This window comes from Hemiscyllium ocellatum, chromosome 3 (assembly GCF_020745735.1).
Source record: "Hemiscyllium ocellatum isolate sHemOce1 chromosome 3, sHemOce1.pat.X.cur, whole genome shotgun sequence".
In the NCBI taxonomy this organism is placed as follows: Eukaryota; Metazoa; Chordata; class Chondrichthyes; order Orectolobiformes; family Hemiscylliidae; genus Hemiscyllium; species Hemiscyllium ocellatum.
Window position 1 is genome coordinate 81,751,068 of NC_083403.1, and position 24,200 is coordinate 81,775,267.

Sequence of the window (24,200 nt, forward strand, 5' to 3'; positions counted from 1 at the left end):
AAATTTGTAAAGTACTTTTCTCAAGAATTTAAAACTTTTTTAGAAATTAATTCAGGTACGGCTAGCAACCCATCAATGATGTGGGAGACTATCAAAGCTTACGTGCGAGGTTTGATCATTTCATACACAGCGACCCAGAAAAAATTAAAGAGAGAACAATGGCATATGCTCAAAGGTCACTTAAAAGTGGCTGAAACAGCGTATGCTGACAGACCTTCTATTATCAAATTACAAAGGATTACGGCCCTTAGGACAGCTCTAAACACCACACTTACCCAAATGGCTAAGAGGGAAATATTATTTGCAAAACAAAGGTTATATGAATTTGGCGATAAACCTGGTAGATACTTAGCATTTCTTGCAAAGGAAAAAAGGCCCCTCAAACTATCACGTCTATCAAGGAAAGTACGGGTATTCTGACTCATGATCATAAAAGGATTAATGCAATCTTTAGAAAATTTTATTCTCAGTTATATAAATCGCAGGATTGCAAAGGCAGAGCTAGGAGGATGCAGTCATTTTTTAAAAGCCTGACCTTTCCAGACCTAACTCCAGAACGGGTATCAGTCCTGAATGTTCCCCTAACAAGCCAAGAAATACTTGACGCAATCAGGCAACTTCAGAGTGGTAAGGCACCTGGCCAAGATGGCTTTCAAGCTGAATTCGATAAAGAATTTACAGGAATATTAGTTGGCCCACTTATGGACATGTATAACTATTCATACAGTCAGGGCTGTCTCCCGCCTTCGCTGAAAGAGGCGAATATCATTAAGCTGAAGAAGCTACAGCTTCCACAGGCAAGGGGAGGATTAGACTTCCCAGATTTTAGGAAATATCAATTAAGTTCCCTATTAAGCTACATAGCTGAGTGGGTCTTGTCTGACCCGCAATCAATCAGCATGGACATCGAGGCTTCTCAAGTAAAATCTTCGAGGAGAAAGTGAGGACTGCAGATGCTGGAGATCAGAGCTGAAAATGTGTTGCTGGAAAAGCGCAGCAGGTCAGGCAGCATCCAAGGAACAGGAGAATCGACGTTTCGGGCATAAGCCCTTCTTCAGGAATCTCAATTCAGGTTTCTTCTCAAGTAAAATGCCCACTTATTCACCACTCGTTTTCAGACAAGAGGAAAATCATCACGGATCAATGTTAAAACCCTATAATACTAAAAACAAGTAAAGCTTAGAATATAATGTGGAAAAATGAGGGCAATTCACATAAAACATCCCCCTATGCTCCGATAGTGGGAGCATGGGGATTTCAACTGGGGCTTACAGATGCCACTTTCAAACTCTGGAGATCCAGGGGTATCTCATGTTTAGGGGATCTGTTTAAAGAAGGGGTCCTGATGTATTTTGAACAGCTGCATCAGAAATTTGGATTACCTAATGGAGACCTCTTTCGATACTTCCAAATTCGAGATTACATACAAAAGAAGACTACCTATTAGATAGTCTTTATAAATCAGATAGAGAACGTAGAGTGTTATGGCCTATGGGGGTATCTTCCGTCAGCACTATTTATAATTTATTACGTGATGAAGTATCGGGAGATATGGACAATCTGCTTAAAACATGGGATCAGGATTTGGGACTGGAAATCTCTAATGAGAAATGACATTTGGGAAAATGGCAGAAGAATCTCCATCTGCAACAGAACTCAGGCCATTCAGTTGAAGATACTTCATAGGGCCCATATAGCACCGGACCGATTGGCAAAATTTAAAGCAGGAGCATCTCCACTGAGTCCCAAATGTAAAATAGAGGTGGGAACTCTTGTACATTGCTTATGGATCTGTCATAAGATCCGTAGATATTGGACTAAAGTAGCAAGTGCTCTGTCAGAAATCTTAGGAACGGAAATTAGAGTGGATCCTGTATCCCTCCTTTTGGGCTTTTCGAACTTACCCTCCCTGGATATGCACAGGAAGAGATTATTTTCTATTTCTCTTTCTGTGCAAGGAAAAATATTTTGGTAAACTGGGTGGCTGAGGTCCCCCCTGAAATCGAATTGGCACAGAATAATGGTGGAATGTATTCCTCTTGACTTCCTGACAAATATGGTGCAGCATAAGGCCGATTTATTCCATAAAATATGGCAGCCCTTCTTGAATTACATAAATACAGATATTTCGGCTATCCTAACAAGGGCTTTTATTTAATTGAGATGACGAACCTGGCTTGTCCAGGGCCCCTTCGGAGTAGAATCCCACACGAATACGGGTTTTGTTACGATCTGATGTTAACACATTCTGAGCATATATCTCACTACTCAATTTCTGTGTTATCCGTCGGTTTTATTTTCTCTGAATAATGTAAGAGACTTAATTATGCACTCTGGTTAGTTGTGGGTTAGATTAGTAGTTAGTTGAGTTTTGTTTTTTTTCTCTCAGTATCTTTTTTTTTCTGTTTTATAAATTTTGGTTATTATTTATTTAAGATTTAATTGTATATCAATGTTTATACTTGGGTTTTTTTATTTGTAAACTTGTAAAAATATGTTAAATTTTCAATAAAAATATCTATTAAAAAAAACTTGTAATGTGGCACTATATCAGATTTATTCTGCAAATCTAAGTACAGTCCATCTGTCAACTCCCCTTTCTCCACAGGAATTGTTACCTCAAAGAACTCTAGTAGATTGGCTAAATATAACTTCCTCTTCATTAAACCATGTGACTTTGCCTGATTATTTTATCTAAGTGCAGTAAGCATTTAACTCCTTTAACAATACTTTCTAACATTTTATCCATGACAGATGTTAAGCTAATTCATCTATAGTTTCCTGTTTTCTGCCTGCTCCCTTTTTGAATAAGAGATTTACATTTTCTCAATTTCACTCCTATCGGACCTTCCCAAAATCTAAGGAATTTTGGAAAATTAAAACTAATGCATCAGCTATCTTATTAGCCATTTCTTTACATATGTGTGAAACTCCTTGAGGGATCAATTAGCTCAGTTGGTTGTATGTATTATGTGGAATAGATTGATGCCACACTACAAGGTTTTATCATCATTCTCAATGGGGTTTTATCTGGAATCTACCTCCTTATCCCACATTTGCCCAAGGTTATGGCATTGTGATCAGACTTTCCCTCAGACAGAGAATTCAGGAAGAAGACAAATTCTGAGAAAATGATTTCTTTTTGAGTACAGTATTAGTAAGATTTTTTTAAAGCGCTGACTGGCAAGATTATAGATTCATCCAGCCTGCTGATCTGAGAATAATATGCTGACCACAGTGAAAATGTGACTGTTTAGTTTTAGTGTAGGTCGTACGGCTGCTACATAAAGGATGGGGATCAAATGTGATGTTTCTTGAATGTTTTTATTTGGTTAAGTAAAAGAATGGAGTGTCTGAATCTCAGATCATAAAAAAGCTGAGTCAGTCACCAAAGAGATGAGATTCCTTAAAGAAAGGAAAGTTCAAGCAGAAAATGAACTGCTGCTGCTTATTGCTCTGAAGAAGTGAGGTAAAACTATGAGCCTTTAAAATCTGATTGAAGACGTTTGCAGCAAAAACTTCCAGCTCGGCGAGCAGAACCACAACAACTATGAGCCTTGTTTTACTCCAGCTTAAGGGAAGACAGGAGTGCTGAGTGAATATGGCAGGGCATGGGCCCAAGGTAAATGAAGGTACAGTCTCCATTGTTGGAGTGCCTAAAATTGGGAATAGGTAAGAAGTCAGTATTAAAGATATCTCAAAGGGTTACAGGGTTGGAGAGCATCACAGAAATAGGGAGGGATAGGCCACAGAGGGATTTGAAATTAAGCATGAGAATTTTTAACTAATGCCATTTATTAAATGGGAGCCAATGTATATTAGTCAGTGCTGAGGTACAGATTGAATGGGATTTAAGAAGTCCTAAGGCATGAGCACCAGTTTTGAATAACATCAAATTATAGAGGGGAGAATATAGGAGGCCCACTGGAGTATATTTAAATTATCAAGTTTAGAGGCAACAAAGACATGATTAGATTCCCTACAGTGTGGAAACAGGCCCTTCAGCCCATCCACACTGACCCTCCAAAGAGTAACCCACCCAGACCCATTTCCCTCTCACTGATGCGCCTAACACTATGGGCAATTTAGCATGGCCAATTCACCTAACCTGCACATTTTTGGACTGTGGGAGGAAACTGGAGCACCCGGAGAAAATCCACACAGACAGTCGCCTAAGGCTGGAATCAAACCTGGGACCCTGGTGGTATGAGGCTGCAGTGCTAACCACTGAGCCACCGCGCCACCCTGAATAAGGGTTTCAGTAGTAATTCAGATACCAGAGCAATTGAGCAATAATGTGGGAATGGGTGGTCTTAACGATTTTACAGATATGAGGCCCATATACAGAAGCCCATCAAGGTTGCAAACAGATTGGCTTAGCCTCAGGCTGATGTTCGAGAGAGGGATGGAGTCAGTAACTAAAAACTGGGGTTTGTTGTAGGAACTGAAAAGAATGGCTTCAACTCGTCAGATTATTCAGTTCAAGGAAATTTCTGTTTATTCTGCATCGCTGTCTGGGAATTCAGCAACCCAGGTTGAGAACTTCTCGTGGGATATAATTGTCTGTCAACAGCATGTTGGTGAAAACTATTATTGTCCTTTTGGATTATGTCACCAAAGGAGATAAAAGCAGATCAAGGGTAGATCTTGGGGGACACCAGAGGTATCTTAATGAGAGCAGAAGAGAGACTTTTATATGTGATTCTTTAGTTATATTTAGATATGTAAGAATTGAGCCAGGTGTAAAAAGCTGCACCCAGCTAGATAGTAAAGAACATTGGAGGATGATGGGACAGTGTATTACATCAGAGGCAGCAGATAGGTCAAGAAGGACAAAGAGGGAAGTATTTTCTTTGTCACAGTGACAAAGGACAAACTGATTGGAGGGATTCGTACGTGGAGTTCTCAGAATTATGCAGATAAATTTGGGAAGTCACAACATGGTCAAGGATCTTAGACAGGAATATTCATAGAGTACATTACAGATAGTTTCCAACATCAATATGTCATGGAGACAACAGGGAATAGGTTACCTTGGATCTGGTAATGGGTGATGAGACCATTTTTGATAATTGATCTCAGAGTAAAAGATTCCCCTAGAAAGTAGTGATCATAACATATCAGAATTTAAGATTCAGTTCAGAAGAAAGAAACTTAGGTTGGAAACAACTGTGTTTAACTTAAATAAAGGGAATTACACTGAAATGAGGTTAAAGTTAGCTCAAATGAACTGGGCAAATAATTTAATAGGAATGACACAAAACAAGCAATGGCAGAGATTTAAGAAGGAAATTTTCTGACTCTCTACAAAAATAGTAAGGAGGAAAGATTCTAAGAGAAGGATAAGTCAACTATAGCTAACCAAAGAAATTAAGTAGAGTATTAAGTTGAAAGAAAAAACATATAAGGCGGCCAAGTCAGTAATAGCCCTGAAGATCAGAATAAATTCAGAATCCAGCAAAAGAGGACTAAAATGTTAATAAGGACAGAGAAAATAAACCACAGGGCTAATAAACAATGAAAATACAAACTGACAATATGAGCTCCTTTAAATCTACAAAAAGGAAGAAAAAGGCTAAAGTGAGCATAGGCCTCTGAGAAAGTGAATCCAGAGAGACAGGTGGGAAACAAGAAAATGGCAGAGGTGATAAACAAAAATTTACAGTGGAAGATACTTTGAATATACCACAAATACTAAAGAACTTGGGGCAGAATTAAGTACCATCACAATCACCATCACTAACCAAGTAGTATCAGACAAATTAATGTGATTAAAGATAGCTAAGTCCCCTAGCTTGCATCCTAGGATGCTAAAAGAAACTACAGAGACAATGGATGCACAAGTTGTAATTTTCCAAAAATCACTAGATTTTAGAGAAGTAACAAAGGATTGGAAAACTGCCAATATGACACTTCCCAACCAAAAATGGAGGTAGGCAACATTCGGTAACTATAGTCCAATTAGCCTAATGTCTATTGTTGGAAAAATGTTAGAATCAATTATTAAGGAAATAAGAGTAACACTTTTGGAAAATCATAATCTAATCAAGCAGAGTCAAGATGGCTGCATGAAAAAGAAGTGATGTCTGACAATTTATTAGAGTTTTAGATGGAAAGCTCAACCAGTGTGGATAGAGGGGAACCAGAAGATGGCTTTATTTGGGCTGCCAGAAGTTATTCAAAAGGTACTTCACAAAAGATGAAGTCATAAGATAAAAGTGCATGGAGTTGAAGATAGTACATTGGCAGAGATAGAGAATTAGCTAATGGGCAGGAAACCGCAAGTGGGGATAAGGAGTTCTTTCTCACACTGGTGACCTGAAACCAGTTGAGTTCCACAGGGATCAGTGTTGGGCCACAATTGTTTGTGATATGTAGGAGGAAAGAAGTGAATGCACTAGCCGAATTGCAGAAGACACAAAAATAGCTGTGAATGCAGGTTATGAGGGGGATACAAATAGTATACAGAGAGATATTGATCGTTTAAGTAAGTGGGCAAAATGGAGTATAGTGAAGGAAAATATGAAATTGTTCATTTTAGAAGGAAAAACAAAAGAACAGAGTATTATTCAAATGGAGAAAAAATACAGAAATCTGCAATGGACATTGGAGAAAGGTTGGTCCTTCTTTCAAGGGAATGGGAATATAACAGAGCAAATGTACGAGCTGATGGTGAAGTCATATCTGGAGTCTTGTGAGCAATTTTTGTCCCCTTATTTAAAGAAAGAAATTATTTCTTTGGAGGAAGTTCAGAGAATGTTCTTTAAGATGATCCCTGGTGTGAAGGGATTGTCTTATGAGCAAAGGTTAAACAGGTTGGGAATCTACTATTTAGGGTTTAGAGGAATGATCTCATTAAACATACATGATTCTTAGCAACGTAAATGCTAAGAGGATATTCCCCCTCATGGGAGAGAGTCTAGAACTAGAGGGTATAGTCTCAGAATAAAGGAGCACCAATTTAAAATAGAGATGAGGAAGTATTTCTTCTCTTAGAGGGTTTAGAGTCTTTGGAACTCCATGCCACAGAGAGCTGTGGGGCCAGAGTCTTTGTATATATTTAAGGCTGTGATAGATAGATTCTTGATCAGTGGGAGAATGAAGAGTTAGTGGAAATTGCAGGAAAGTGGAAATGAGGAATTTCAGATTAACCATGATCCTATTAAATGGGAAAGCAGGCTTAACCATCCAAATGGCCTACTCTATTTCTATTGTCTTGCTCTTATAGGGTGAGAAAGAATACTTTTCTTGGATGAGGGGGAATAGGGAATACTTTTAGTACATCTGCTCTAGGTTGGAAAAGAACTTGCAGTAGCAATGAGAGGATTCAGTTATCATGGTTTACATGAGCATCAAGAACATGGACAGGACTAAGAAAGAGATGAAAAGGTAGACATCTTTTTGAATATTGGATCAAGCTTAAAGTGCCCAATGGCTACTCGTGCTCCTAAATCCTATATTGCTAAGTCCTATGTATAACTTTTCCAACCCTCCATGTTACTTATTACCTCCTCAAAATATCTGATCATTAATAGGCATGACTATCCTTTAACAAATACTCACATTCCTTAGTGAGATAATCGAGGGATTTACAGGCTAAATGTTAATTTGGTAAACTACAACATGAATTCTATTTCCAGCTATTGAATGAAGAGAGGTCCATGAGGAGAACACATAATAGAGAATCAGACCTGAAATCTTCACTCACTTAAGGATTATCTGGAACAGCTGTTGAACACAGGCTCTGCAAGCCTAAATTCTTCCAATGAATGTGCTGTCTATTTTGGAGATAGCAAGGCTCTAATTACACACATTGGAGTATGGGGATCAACTGTTATGCGCTCACCATTGCCCCATTAAGACAAGTTCATTCAGTACATATCAGGTTTTAAACATGGAATCTTCCTGTACTCTATTGACATTTCACTGCTTTGCTGAATCATGGGGGAAAGTTTCTGCACATTTCAATAGCTGCGTCATTTTTGGCAATCAGCATCTCATTACAACAACAGTACAAACAGCAAAACAAGTCCCTGGTCTCTAAAGGTTGATTGGCATTGTCAGTTTCCATTAGCTCAAACACTGATCATTCAAATGATTCAGTAATCACTTCAAAATAAGCTTGATAGAACTTATGAATAAAACAAACTCGAGCACAAAATTATGCTTTGAATATTATCATTGCACTGTTATCCTAACTCATGAATTCTTTGGCACAATAGATTTAGAAAAACAATGGTGTGTATTAGGGAATCAGATAGTTAAGGAAATGATGTCTTCAATAGAAACTCATTCATAAAATGGGGTAATAGAAGTATGGGGGCGGCATGGTGACTCAATGGTTAGCTCAGCTGCCTCACAGAACCAGGGTCCCAGGTTCAATTCCAGCCTCAGGTGACTGTCTGTGTGGAGTTTGAACATTCTCCCCTTGTCTGTGTGGGTTTCCTCCCACAGTCCAAAGATGTGTAAGCCAGGTGAATTGGCCATGCTAATTGCCCATAGTGTTAGGTGAGAGGGGAAATAGGTCTGGGTGGGTTACTCTTCAGAGGGTTGGTGTGGACTTGTTGTGCCAAAGGGCCTGTTTCCACACTATAGGGAATCTAATCTAAATAAAAGTATGAGGTTAGAAATCTGCCACTGATATTGGCACAAAACGGGCAGTGTTGGATGGGTCGCCATTATATGCAGCACTTAATTATCAGTTCCATTGCAGTCTAAAGATCTTTGCAAATAGGAGCACAAACAGAAAGATCATATTTAGCAAGTGGAGTTTGATTTTGAACTTAAATATATGCAAGACATTAGAGAGAAGGCAGTTAGACCATTTGATATAGTTATGTGTACAACATTAAAGGAAGCACATTTGTGATGTAGGAATGATGCAGCAAAGATTCACTTTGTTTTTTTATAGCATGAGAGATTATAGTCATAAAGGAAAGCTTGAAGTATTATTTTATTTCAATGGAAGAAAGATTATGTGTAGATCAAGCAATTTTCTGAAGTAATGAAAAGTTTTTCAAAGTAAGCTGAGAGGCTCTAATTCTTGAGAAGTCTTGTTTAAACATATAATCACAAGTGTTTATTGAGGGGGAATGCCAGATAAAATATTAAAAGTGATTTGTACAAATAATACAGCTCCATAGAAATTCACATGTACTGCCCCACCCTACCTCCACAATCAAACACACCACCACTTACACGTGAAGGATAGTAATGGGGGAATCATTGAGAACTCTGAGAAAAGTTGTTGAGCCAGTTTTTTGGAACAAGCTTGGTAAGGTGGCCAATCTACCTGCTTCCATCAGAATGATCCAGAACCATCCAAAATACTCAGATTCCCCAAGGAAATGCATCGGAAATAATCCGGATTCCAAGTATGACTCCAAGTAAGCTATAGAGTAATGAGCGGAATCTTCCCAGTCCCCAAATGATGAGACCATTGGCGAATCACTTGGGTAATATATGGTGCAATTGAAGATATAAGATTCTTGATGTCGAGATGGAAAAGTCCAATTCTGCATTCAAGGTTTGAACAGTGAGATGAGAATCTCACTTGTGAATACTGAGAGGCCTAGCTACAAGCAATTGCATATTATTACTACTTGATACAGAATCTTATTTGCTTACTGGGACATGGAATTCTCGGCATCAACAAATGAGTGATCAGAGACCTCTCCTACTAATGTAAGAACTGACTCCTCATTATGGGGTGCACAGACAAATGTCGGGCACCCCACTACTTGTCTTGGCTCCCACTTCCCTGTTGTAGACAGTTTTGTCCTGAATGGAGGCAAGGCAGCAACTGAGAAAGATGGAAGTGGCAGGCACAGCTGTCAGTATCGGTGCAGGTAGGAAAAGGGTGGTGTGGTCCTGAGTGAGTGAGTAGGAAACACAGAGGACAGAACAAATTAATTTGAGAGAATGTGGCTCAGTCATAGAATCCTATAGTGTGGAAGCAGGCCATTCAGTCCATACCGACCTCCAAAGAACATCCCACCCAGACCCACCCTCAATCCCTGTAACCCTGGCTAAACTACCTAGCTTTCACATCCCTAGATACTATGAGCAAATGAGCATGGCCAGTCCACCCAACCTGCACATCATTGAAAAGTGGAAGGAAACCAGACCACCCTGAGGGAACCTATGCAGACACAGGGCAAATTTACAAGCTCTACACAGTCACCCGTGGCTGGAATCAAACCTGACACCCTGGCCCTTGAGGCAACATTATTATCCACTGAACTACTGTGCCAGGCGAACAAGGGTGACTCAAGGACGTTGTTGCATGAAATAGTGAGAGTGGAAGGAAGTTGATGCAGTGACAGAGTTAGAGTGAGGATGAGATAGCAGACAGAAGATGGTTGCACTAAACAATGCAGAGAGCAGAGTTCACTAACTTTCTTCCTGCATTGTTGGGCATTCCACTCCACATTTGGTTTGGGTGGCAACTTCACACCAGGCTGACAGGATCTAGTCCCATGGTTTCCTCCACAGTCCTGATAGAAGAAAAGAGGATGACCCTCCTGTGCACTGGGACTTACAGGTCCTTGCCAGCAAAGCAGGGTGCTGACTTGCCATCTCTGGTGTAACTCTTTACTTGCTGGGCCTGTGAAGTCCAGTTTCTGGCTGACAGCATTTGAACTGGTGACTATCTGGGTTTTAAATATAGGAACAGCAGTGGGAAACCTTGGAGATCCGAGCAGCAGTGAACATGTCTTCCACTAGCAAATGGAAGAGAGTGCAGATAGAGGACAGTGGAGGTGTGGTGCCTTGTTACAGAGGTAAGCGTCACAAAATTGCACAAGGAAACTTCCTAGAGCTCACAAAGATAAAAGTAAGAATATAAGAACTAGGAGTAAGAGCAGGTAATTCAGCCCATCAAGCCTGCTCTACCATTTAATACAGTCACAAAGATTCCATCTCAGCCTCAACTCTATTTTCCTGCCCTGTCTCCATTACCCTTAAACCCATTGTCAATTAAAAATCTATCTATCTCCTCCTTAAATTTATTTAGTGCCCTGATGTACACTGTACTCTTGGACAGTGAATTCTGCAGATTCATGATCCTTGCAATCTATGAAGCACTTTATGCAACTACCCAAAGTAACTAGCCTTTTTATTTGAAAATTTGGAAAGTGAGACTAAGCGCAAAGAAATGTGTTCCTGTCAGTTCAGTAACCTTCTATTGATTGCAGTCTCAACCTCAACAGCTCATGCCCTGGATAATTGTTGAATTTCTCACAGAAGCTTGCAGATTTCCATGTTTAACTGCTGTATATTTAGCATACTCCAGAGGTTGGGTCAATTCAAGAAGTGTAATGATGACGAATGCTGACAGTTTCAATGTCTTTGTAAGTACATTATCAAGGCTATTAGACTGAAATTGTGGGCCACATTTTCAATGTGGTTTTGTGAAGACAGCACTAAAATGAATTCTAGGTCCCTATGCCTTGCCCAAACTGATTTTCTCCAGGAATGTGATTTTTAAATGCAATGGCCTCATTGGGTGGGGTTGCAATGTTGGTCACGGTGGCTCAACAGTTAGCATTGCTACCTCACAGCACCAGGGATCTGGGTTCAATTCCACCCTCAGGTCACTGTCTGTGTGGAGTTGGCACCCAGCCTATGGGTTTCCTTTGGGTGCTCCAGTTTCCTCCCACAATCTAAAAATATGTGGGTTAGGTAAACTGGCCATGCTAAATTCCCATAGTGTCCCGGGATGCCTTGGCTAGGTGGGTTAGCCATGGGAAATGTAAGATAAGGTATGAGTCGAGTCTGGGTGGGATGATCTTTGAAGGTTTGTGCTCCACACTGTGGATTCTATAATTCTACGCAATGTCTTCAGAAGAATGCACTAGCCATGATGCAAATGCTGCTACCTTGCTAATTAGAGCAAATAGTTCCTGTGATGGTCTTGGAGGTAGAACAAGAAGGACAAATGACTAGAAGCCTAGCACCCGTCCTCATACTGGCACTAATTGGTCCCACAGATTTTTTTCCAACAAAAGTAAATTATTTAGAAACTATGGCAAAGCCTCTGATGTTTACAAGCTGTTAAGCCTCGCTAGAAAAATCCCAAAATTATATTCATGAGTAGACTGGCCTCTTAACAAGGTCTTGAAGGAGCATCAGATGTGTTCATTTGTGGAGATCACAGACCCCACACAATTGCCACTTACATCTATCTTTTTCTGAACTTTGAAAAATCAAAATTGGCCTCGAAACATTAGAATAGTGACACAACATTTGTGACTGTAATTTCAAAAGTCCACTGCATGGCACCCAACCCCATGGCCCTTTATGCATTCTAGCTTATAATTCAGAATATAAATGTTACTTTAAATGAGTGTCACATGTAATCTTTTCATGAAATTGAAATTTCTTTGTATTATTAGAGCTGTGCTTTTATGATTGATCTTATTACCAAAAACTGTTACAAGAATGAACACTTTAAAATATATTAGTGCATCTTCACAACATTGCTCCTGGTGAATCAGATGTCGTTTTATATTAATAAACACGTTAAATGCAGTCACAGAGTCATTCAGCACAGAAACAGGGAAACTTTGGCCCAGTCCATCTGTACTGATCAGGTTACATAAAGCGAACTAGTTCCAAATGCCTGTGATTGGTCTATCTCCCTCTAAACTTTTCCAATCCATGTACTTGTCCAAATGTCATTTCCAAGTTATAATTGTACTTTCCCTTGCTACTTTCTCTGGCAGCTCGTTCGTGTACACACCTCCCACTGTGTGCAAGTATTGCCCCTTAGGACCTTTTTAAATTTTTCTCCTCTCACTTTAAACTTCCTCTCGCTTTAAGTCCACCATCTTCCAAGGTGGACTTCGGGACAGGCAGCAGAGGAAAGTGGCCGAGCAGAGGCTGATAGCTAAGTTCAGTACCCATAGGGAGGGCCTCAACCGGGACCTTGGGTTCATGTCACATTACAGGTGATCATCATTGCACTACACACACACAAAAACACAGATATTCATACACACGCACACTCTCAATACACACAGACACAGGTACACACAGATGCGCACACACACACACCCTTATAGACACACACAATCCCACACTCACACATGAACCCCCCTCACAGACTTAAGGCACTCTGCACTCACTACACACACACACACACACACACACACTTTCTCACACTCACAACCCCCACCCAGACAGACACACACACACACACACACAGACAAAGACCCACATGTACACATATATTTTGTGGGGTGAATTTGTACTTGCAGGGTTACATTGCACTTTGCTCAAAAACTGCTTACATTCATGTAGAACTCTGAGCTCAAAAACTGCATGAATTTATGTAAAACTCTGTTATCTCACTTTTTAGATTAGAATCAATCTAAACATCAGGTCAGAGACAGAGAACACAGGGGGCTAACACCTTCAACATATTGTCAAGCTATCACCATTGTTAACAGCTCACCCGAGAATGCAACTTTAAAATGTGATTTACACATGAAACAAATGAAACTATCACTATATTCTAACAGATGAAAGGCTTAACAGACAATCAATTTTTCAATGCATAATTTCAGTTACATCACACTGCAAATTTTTGCTATAAATTCTGTGTTATGGTTGAGCCCTCCACTATCACCTGATGAAGGAACTTTAAACATATACACTCTAGTTTTGAATTCCCCATACTCTGGATAAGACTTTGCAATTCACCCTATCTGTGCCTCTGATGACTTTATAATTTTCTATAAGGTCACCCCTCAGCCTCCTATGCTCCAGGGAAAAGAAATTCCAGCTTATCCAACATCTCATTATAAATCAAACCTTCCATTCTCAGTAATATCCCTTTAAATATTTTTTGCACCCTTTCCAGTTCATATAACATTGTTCCTATAGCAGAACAACCAGAACTGCATTCACTACTCCAAAAGTGGCCTTACCAATGTATTGTACAGCTGTAACATGACGTCCCAAGTCCTATACTCAATGGTCTGACAAATGAAGACAAATGCACCAAATGCCTTCTTTACCACAAATCAGAAAATGTTGGTAAACTCAGCAGGTCTGGTAGCATGTGTGGAGAGAAAGCAGAGTTAACATTTTGGGTCCAGTGACCCTTGTTTAGAATTGATAGTAACAAAGAAAAGGTTGGTATTTATGCTAGAGAAGAGTGGGGGTAGGGTAAATGACACATGGAGATAGAGACCAGAGAGACAAAATAACTGTTGGGCAGACAAAGGCCGTTTTCACCATCCTGTTTATCTGTGATGACACTTTCAAGGAACTATGTACCTGCACTCCTAGGCCTTTGTGATCAACAACTCTCCCCAGGACTCTACTATTAACTGTATAAGTCCAACTCTGGTTTGTCTAATCAAAATGTAACGTCTCACATTTATCTAAATTAAACTCCATCTGCCATTCCTCAGCCCATTAGCCCAGTTGATCAAGGTCCTGTTGTACCCTTAGATAACCTTCTTCATTGTCCACTATACCACCAATTTTGGTGTCATATGCAAACTTACTAAACATGCCTCCTATATTCTCATCCAAATCCTTGTATAAATGATGAACAATAGTGCACCCAGCACCAATCCCTACGGCTTACCACTGGTCATAGGCCTCCAATCTGAAAAACACCTCTCTACCACCCTCCTCCATCTCCTTTGTGTCCAATTGGCTAACTCTCCCTGGATCATTAATGCATATTGTTGGAGTGGCATGGTGGCTCAGTTGCCTCACAGCACCAGGGAACTGCATCGATTCCTGCCTGGGCCGACTGTCTGTGTGAAGTTTGCACATTTTCCTCGTGCCTGCATGGGTTTCCTCCAGGTGCTTTGGTTTCCTCCCACAGTCCAAAGATGAGCAGGTTAGCTGAATTGTCCATGCTAAATTGCCAGTAATGTTCAGGCAGTGTAGGCTAGGTGCATTAGTCAAGGGAATGTAGAGTGATAAGGTAGGAACCCTTAATTCCTTTACTGTTCAAAAATTATCTGACTTAGCTTTAAAAACACTTACTGAGGAAACTTCAACTACTTCATTGGGCAGGGAATTCCATAGATTTACAACCTGCTTGGTGAATAAGTTCCTTCTCAATTCAGTCCTAAATCTGCTCCACATAATTTTGAGGCTTTGCCTCTTGTCTTAGTTTCACCCCCAGTGGAAACACTCTCTCTACTTTTATCTTATCTATTCTCTTCATAATTTTATATATTTCAATAAGATACCCCCCTCATTCAATGAATATAATCCCAGCCTACTCAATCTCTCTTTATATGCCAACCCACTCAAGTCTGGAATCAACCTAGTGAACCTCCTCTGCATCCCCTCCAGTGCCAGCACATCCTTACTCAAATAAGGAGACCAAAACTACATGCAATACTCCAGGTGTGGCCTCACTAGTCTCTGTTCATTGAGGAGAACCAGAAAACATGGAAATTCAACATGTTTGTGCAGTCCTTCACTATCTTATAACATAAATACAGGCAATTCTTGTATAAAGCATGTTTCAGCAGTGTGATTTGAGTATTATGTCGCCGAAGAATTAGGGTATGGTATTTTAAAGAACTCTTACTTTTGTTCACAACAGTGCGATTCCAGCAGCAATCGTTTCGTACTCTTTGTTCTGCACATGCGCTGACATCAGCTGCCGTCAGAGTATGTGAGAGGTACAGTACTATCCATTGAGCAGCTTCATCTCAAAAATTAAGCTAATGAATGTTCACTGTTGTCCCTCTGAGACGAGAATATTCTCGTATAATTCCTGTATAAGCCCTGTATAATTCCTGCAGGACTGCATTACTCTTTTACAGACCATTTGTCTTTCTAATTTGTTCTTGAATTTGCATATCACACAATCTAAACCAACTCCCAAGAAACAGCCATAAGACAATTAATCACAGCCATTCACTTCTGCATCTGAAGTTGATAATGATGATGTCCTTCTGTCCCTGCATTAACACATTTTTCAATATAATGTGTCAAACTTACTTTTGTTTTGCTAATAAATATGATTTAAATATTTATTCAGGCTGTGCTATACTTTGTGTTCGGCTTTTGGATGATTTTTGAGCAATCGTAAGTGATATTTTTTGCAGGTCTGTCCCGACCCCACTTTTACCGTTGGCCCCATTATTTCTATTAAGCAAGGATTTGCTGGAGCACAACTATGGTGTTATAGGAGAACTACTCGTATAGATGAGAAAGACCAATCAGGTTCACTTGCAGTTTTTTTTTCTGAATTGAAATCAGTGTTCTCAGCTTCATTCTGATATTACAGTGCAGTTTCTGCCAGAAACATTTCATAGCATCCCTTAGGACAAGCCTTTCATTGATCAATGACATAAGTTGCATGTCAGGGAGTTGGTAAGTCATGAAAAAATGATAAGGAGAAGCAACTACTGTTGGCTGTCCAGAGCCAGACAGCTGTGAGGTGTGCAGAATGCTCACTGTGCAACATGGAAGTTTAGCAATATCTGAGGATTCAAAGTCCACAAACATTTCTTACCAGTGGAGAGTGCTAAGCAAGCAGATACAGACAAATACGGTATTAATATTTCTACAAGTATAAGAAAAAGTATTTATGGGTGGCACGGTGGCACTGTGGTTAGCACTGCTGCCTCACAGTGCCAGAGACCTGGGTTCAATTCCCGACTCAGGCGACTGTGTGGAGTTTGCACATTCTCCCGTGTCTGCGTGGGTTTCATCCAGGTGCTCCGGTTTCCTCCCACAGTCCAAAGATGTGCAGGTCAGGTGAATTGGCCATGCTAAATTGCCCGTAGTGTTAGGTAAAGGGGTAAATGTAGGGGTATGGGTGGGTTGCGCTTCGGCGGGTTGGTGTGGACTTGTTGGGCCGAAGGGCCTGTTTCCACGCTGTAAGTAATCTAATCTAATCTAAACAGTAAAAAAAAGTTTCAGGGTCTTTTGACACCATGATAGTGTCTCTCCCTCTCAGACAAAAGGTCTGGGATAAAGTTCAGAGATATGTTGCAACATGTCTAAATGGGTGGATCAAAATGCTTGTTTTGTTTAATAACAAAGGATTTTGGAGTAATTTATTATTGAAGGAAAGTGCGTAAATTGAAGGAATATGGTGATCTGAGCTGGGAAAAAACAAAATCAGAGTGTGCAGGAAAGAAGTGAGTGAGGAAAGCACTGGGCTCTGATGGCCTATTTGGACAGGTATTCCAACTTAAAGGACTGGCTATTAGAACCAGGTAAAATCGAATGGATAAAGGAGTAAGAGTTATACTAAACTCCAAGACCCAAAATTAGAGTAAGGCATTTTATTTTCTAGGAGTGACTGCAACAGAAAGCTTAAAATTAATAACACAGGTAGCTTCTAATTTGGAGGATTGGTGTTGAAAACAACAGTGAGACGTCATGCTCAGAAAGATGCAAGTCCAATATGACAGGACAAGGAAAAATATTTATTATTTGTGTCTCTCAGCAGATTTGTAATATATTCATGATGTCATCACCTTTGTGTTAATAGATTGGTTTCACCATTTTATTTTCCTTCAATTTGGCACCAAGTTGGCATGATTCAATCATTCCTTTGTTGGTGCAAATTCCCTCTAGTGGCTGAAACCTGCCAGTACAACCCATTATCCCCTAAAGAAAAGACGCACAAATTCTATGAATCACTTTAAAGAGAACACCACCATGAAAAGTAAATTGAATAAGAAGCAAGAAGTTAGTAAAATAAAAATAAAAGAACTGAATAGAGAAACAGGTAAAAAGAAGAAAGAAACAAACTTGCCTCCTATTTCAGTAAAACGGTGCAGACTGCAACAAGAAAATGGAAGGCAATTATTTGAGCATGGATTTGGCAGTCAGTGATATTGTCACTGAAGTATAGTTATTTAAGCAGCATGCACAACTTTACTTCACAGATCAAGGAATTAATAATCTCAGCAAGGTAAATGATCAAATTTGATATGTTATCACAAAGGAGGTGGCTCACAGAATAAATGCCGCAGTTCTTTGTGAGGATGCTAAAAAAAAGATCCGGAGAAGACCTGGAGTCTGCTAGAGAACATGTTCAAGGTACAAGACAACTTCTGGGTTAACAAATTCAAACTCATGTCTTAAAGACAGAGCTCCCAAGTCTCTTGATGATTTTGTCACTGGATTCTGAAGCAGACAACATAAGTGTGATTTCACTAAAGAAGTACACACAGAGCACTTCAATTACAGTCAAAGCTTCCAGGAAATAGTATACTGGGAAAGAAAGAGTGCCATAGCATTTAAGCTTGCTGGAAGATGGACATCGGCATAAAGCCATAGCAAAAGGTTACCATCAATTACATGTTTTGGGTGCAGGCAACATTATTGCCAGTCAGAAAAGTGCACCTAATCAGCAAGATCTGTCAGAGACGTGATTTGTCACACCGATCCCCTCATTACCTGACACTCCCTCACATCTGCAAAACATGTTCCATCAAGGATATTGAATATGCATGTACAGAAACTGTGGCTTCAAAAGCCTAGCTAGACATTGGATGAAGACCCTACTGACCAACTAAATGGTACAACACCACAAAACCTCAGCAAGGAAATTCACCTAAATATACACAAACGTATCAACGATGTGAACAGCCAATAAACAGAAAAGCAATCTTTGGAAGAATACCAAGCCTTTGATATTGTCAACTTCCATGCACATTTCAACAGCATAAAGTGACCAGTAGTTCATAGTCCCCCAACCCCACACAGCCCACTTCTACTTTCACTCTAAAATCCACAGAACCATCATTTCTGCCTGTTCCTGCTCCACGGAAATCATTTCTTCCTAACTTTACTTGATTTTTAATTCTTCCTTTGTCCAATCTTTTCCCACCTGCATCTACAATTCTTCTGATGTCTTATTCAATTTCAGTTTCAATTTCCCAAATCGCAGCCTCTAGTGGCCACCTCATAGACGTGAAATCCTTTTAAGCACCTATTGGTCATCAGGAAGATCTCAGGGCTATCCACTCCTTCCGTCCACCACCACCCTCCTCTGCCTGGCTGAACTCAGACTCACATCTCTTTTAACTCCTCTCACTTTCTTCAGATCAAAGGTACCTACATGAGACTGAGTTATACCTATCTCTTTGTGCGTTCCTTGTTCCAGTCCTATTCTGGCCCCGACTCACAAATCTGTCACCGGTTCATTGATGACATCTCGGTACCGCTGTTCTCTCTCACCTGGAATTGGAAAAGTTGATCTATTTCACTTTCATTTTCCACCTTGTCCATCTCTGACTCCTCCGTTCCCTTTCTCTGTTACCATACCTAGGGATGGGCTGGCCACTAACATCCACTTTCAACCCACCGACTCCATAGTTACCTGGACTATGCATCCTCACATCTTTGTTTCTGTAGAGACTCCATTCCATTTTCCCAGTTTCTTCATTTCCAATACATTTGTTCTAATGATGCCACCTTTGCAAGGGAGGCCTCAGAAATGTCCACCTTTTTCTTCAACTGAGGATTCCCCACCTCCATGGCTGACTGGGCCCTTTACCACTTCCAACCCACTTCCCTCACTTCTGCCCTCACCCTTTCCTTTCACTCTCACTACAGTGATAGGTCCCCCACAAACTCATTAACCACTGCATCAGCATGTGCATCGGAAGGATCAAAAGTCACCATTTCCATTGCCTTCAACAGTGTGCCACCACTGGACACATATTCCCCTCTCCTCACTTTTGCAGGAATCGTTCCCTCTGGGACACACTGTTGCACTCCTCTTTGCTCGTGATGTCTTCCCACAGTCCCACAGCACCTTCGCACACAATCACAGAGGGTCTAATACCTGCCCATTTACTTCCTACCTCCTCACTATCCAAGACCCATGCACATCTTCCAGGTGAAGTTGCAATTTACCTGTACTTCATTCAATCTAGTCGATTGTTTTCGTCTGCTCTATGTTGGGGAGATAAAATGCAGACTGGGCGACCCTTTATGGAATATCTATATTCTATCCACAAAAATGACCCTGAGCTCCCAGTTGCCTGCAACTTCAACCCACCACCATGTTCCCATGCCAACATTTCTGCCTCAGGCTTGATGCAGTTCTCCAGCAAGGCGTATGGTCTTACTTACGGTCCTTCTTATCAACTTTTCTTTCTCCTGTCCATATCATTACCCATCGCTCCGTCTCTCTAACTTTTACTCTCTCTCTCATGGTTCCATCACTGCCTATTAGTTCACTCCTCCCTACAGCACCCACTGCCACACCTGCACCCTCCTCCCCTGAACTCCCAATCCCACCTCAACTCCCCATCCCTCCATGACTTCTGTATATATACACCACCTTTCTGTAGCTACTTCAAGTTCTGAAGAACATTCACTGGATTTGAGATGTTAATTCTTTCTCTCCACAGATGCTACTTCTACTCCTGAGTTTCTTCAGCAATTTCTGTTTTTGTACAAAAGTACAATGCTGTATATCTCTTTGAAATTTCTTTTCATTTAGAGAAAGAAGGCTGTATTTTCTCTTGCAACAAATATCCAAAATAACGTTAAAGGACATATTCCCAATCTCATCACTATGTCATGGTGTGGGATGAAGCTCTCAGTCTCCATCCTACTGAATTCTATTCTCTTGCAGCATGACATGCTTACAGAAATATTAATCCAGTGTATTTAAGTTGCTTAGCTTGTGCCTAGACATACAAGACCCAAAGATTATTAGCATACATATATAAATACCAGGAACTGTAAAGTAGTTCAATAAATTCTTCCTGTCCTTATATTAAGGGAATTAACATAAGTATCGGAGTATGATAAAGGCCCATCATAGGTATATCATGCCTTACTATCAAATCAATTTTTAATGTTATTATTATTCATTATTATCTTCCCATTATGAAAATTGGTCTGAACAGGAAGCATAATTTGTGCACAGGAGAATAGAAACATATGCTTGTCAATATTTTAAATACAAAATTTGAGAGTTCATGATATTTTGGAAGATAAATAATATCCATTTGCTAAGTCAAATACAATCTGGATATTTTCTTCCAGCTACTCTAATTCCATTGACATTAGTTTGTTGACATATAACAGAAACCTTTATTTTATGCAGAGTTTCTTTTGCAATTCTGCTGAAGTGAAGGCAGTCAAATGGCAACAGCCCAAAGAAAACTTCTGTCATAGTCTTGTTTTTTTTCTTCCAAGATGTTCTGATTTACATCTTAACAGGTTATATGACAACTAAAATCTGTATTATTTCTGGTTACTTCACAAAGATAAATCTATAAAGAAAAAGCAATATGTAAGTACAGCAGTTCTAAAATTAGATTTTAAAAAGAATGTTTGGAGCTTGGGATATCTAACTAAGCTGCTATAATACAAAGGAGACCTGCAGGTCACAGTTGACATTTTGCAATTCTGTCACTGTCCTAGGGGAGAGAGATTAACTCAATTTTTCGAAGAAATATGTTCATGCATAAAATGACCTTGAACTGTGTTATGCCTGCTCTAATTCACTATTAGATTTGTATTTCAGCTTTTAGGAAATTAAACGGTGTTGCACATGCCAAACTTGCTCAGGGTGCATTGACTAATACATTTATTTTTGTTATAAAAATTCCTTCTTGATAAATGAAGTATTATATTGTATTCAAGTAAAGTCAGTACCTAAGCATTTAAGTTTGTTTCTAGCTTTCAAAATAGCATCTTTGCTGATATATATGAGGAGCCTTTATTGCTTCAGTAGAAGTATTGAGCTACATTTATTGAAATATGTTAAGTTTCTAATATTAAGGGATTGAACTTAATTTTGATTCGTTATGAGATTTTATGTATTATTATTTGCAATGCAGAGTTTTTCAATATGGAAACAGAGATTTGAAAGTTGGCTGTGGAAATTCAAGAAATAAGTATGTTTTGTCGTGAATTTTAACCTAAGTTGTCAAATGTACCACTATAAAGCATTATCATCACTACATTACTGGATGGATTCATTGGAAGAAGTCTTTTATTTCTATTTGTTCTCAAATAATCACAGAATAACAACATTACTTTTCTCTCTCGTTGCAATATGTTCATAAGTGAATCTCGACTTGTGGTTTCAAGCATGCGTCTTAGAGTCATACAACATGGAAGCAGACTCTTCAGTCTAGCCAGTCCTTACTGAACATAATCCCAAATTAAACTAGTCTCACCTGCCTGCTCCTGGCCAAATTCCTCTAAACCATTCCTATTCATGTAGTTATCCAAATGTCTTTCAAAGGTTGTAATTGTAGTCACATCCATCATTTCTTCAGGATGTTCATTCCACATGCGAACCGCCCTCTATGTAAAAGATTTGCCCCTCATGACTTTTAAAAATCTCTTTCCTCTCACCTTAAAATGGTGCCCCCTAGTCTTGAAATCCCCCACCCGAGGGAAAAGACCCATGCCATTAACCTTATCTAGACACCCCCTGATTTTATAAGTTTCTATAAGGTTACTTTTCAACCTTCTACGATCCAGCAAAAAGGTCCCAGCCTATCCAGCCTTTCTTTATAATTGTTGTTAAACATTCCAATTGTTGATCATCTTATGCATAAAAAACGATTCCTAATATTTGCCCAAGTGTTTTGCTTGCCAACACTATTTTCCTTGGCATCTCTGAAATTATTGTTACAAGTTTATTTTTTCAACGTTGTACTGTATTCTGTATGCACCTTTCATTTCTGAAATCTCTCTTCTCCAGGCTGAAGAACTCTAGCTTATACAGTTTCTCTTCATAAGTTACAGCTTTAACACCAGGGATCACTATCAGTGCTTATATTTGAACCATCTTGGAGGACTGATGGCCCTGCAATGTTGGATTGACTGGAACATTACTCAGTCCTCCAGAAACAATCTAACCACAGCACTGTACTTCTAAGAACCTGAAATCTACTAATTTTTCAACACAATCCTGCTTTCTACAGATTTAATGTTTTGCCATTTCACTAATTCATAAGTCAACTATTAGCCGAAACAACCTCCCAGTTTCCCCTCTGTTTGAAGGCATATTTCAATTCATTTTAATTCCAAATACATTAAGTTTATTCTTTAATTTAAGTTGTTATCTCCAACTGAACAGTCTAAAATTAAACCTCTAATGATTCCCCAGAGCTTGATATGAACCTTGCATTGAAACTGCAAATATAGGTAATTTACTTACACAAGGAAGGATATTAGCAAACTCCTGAGCACATGGCGCAATTGACTGAATTTTGTGGATTCAAACTGACTAAATGTCATTTTTGGAGAATTTTATGAAGTGCTACTCTCCACAAGTGCTACTGTCCCAAACTTGTCTCTTTACTTATGCCGCTCTGCCAAACCGCTTTTCGAATTCTCCCATTTGCTGCAAGCAGAAGTACTTGCCATTGCTCAGATGTCTTGGGATCTTTGACACCTGCCATCTTTGGAGCCTGGCCATGCAACCAGTCAAGCACTGGCAGTCTGGAGGTGACCTTCACTGTGTTTGTAGAGTAATAACAAATCAATTATTTCCACACTAGTGGCATGACTAATGCTTCACTATTAGCACAAGTAAACAGTAGTACATCTATCATAGTTTATAAATCAAGTCACACAACTACCCATCCTTCTTGTGTGCAGTTTTGATCTCCATTGTGTGCAGTTTGGGTCTCTAAGTCTGAGGAAGGAGATTCTTGTGACTGAAGGAGTCCAGCAAAGGTTCACCAGACTCATTCTCGGAATGGCAAGAGTGACATACAAGGGAAGTCTGGATTGACTAGGTTTGTATTCACCTAGAATTTAGAAGGATTACGTGGACTGAATTGATAATGTAGGGAATACCCCATTGAGTGAAAATGTTCTGAATTAATTAAGTGGGGAATGCTTCTACCTATTTGGTAAAATGTCTACAGTGATCAGGACATACTTATATGCTCTTTACAGAGTGGTAGGGCTAATGTTGTCTATTCGGAGTTCAGTCCATGGTTCTGCCATTGGTCAAGTATGTCTTACCTCTCATTTATTGGTTTAATTGTCTGGATTGTTCTGGGCACAAAGGACCTCTGGGAAAGAAGATGGGATCCCCAATCCTCACCCTGGACCTTCCAGAATGTTCAATTGGCTCGTGAGTGCCATTCCAAGCATCCAATGGGGTCGTGCCAACACCTTTCACTGCTGCCATGTGGGGGAAGTATAAAATTCATGTTCTCAGGCTTTGACTGGAAGTCAAGGTGCCTGAAAATCTAACTGATACTTTT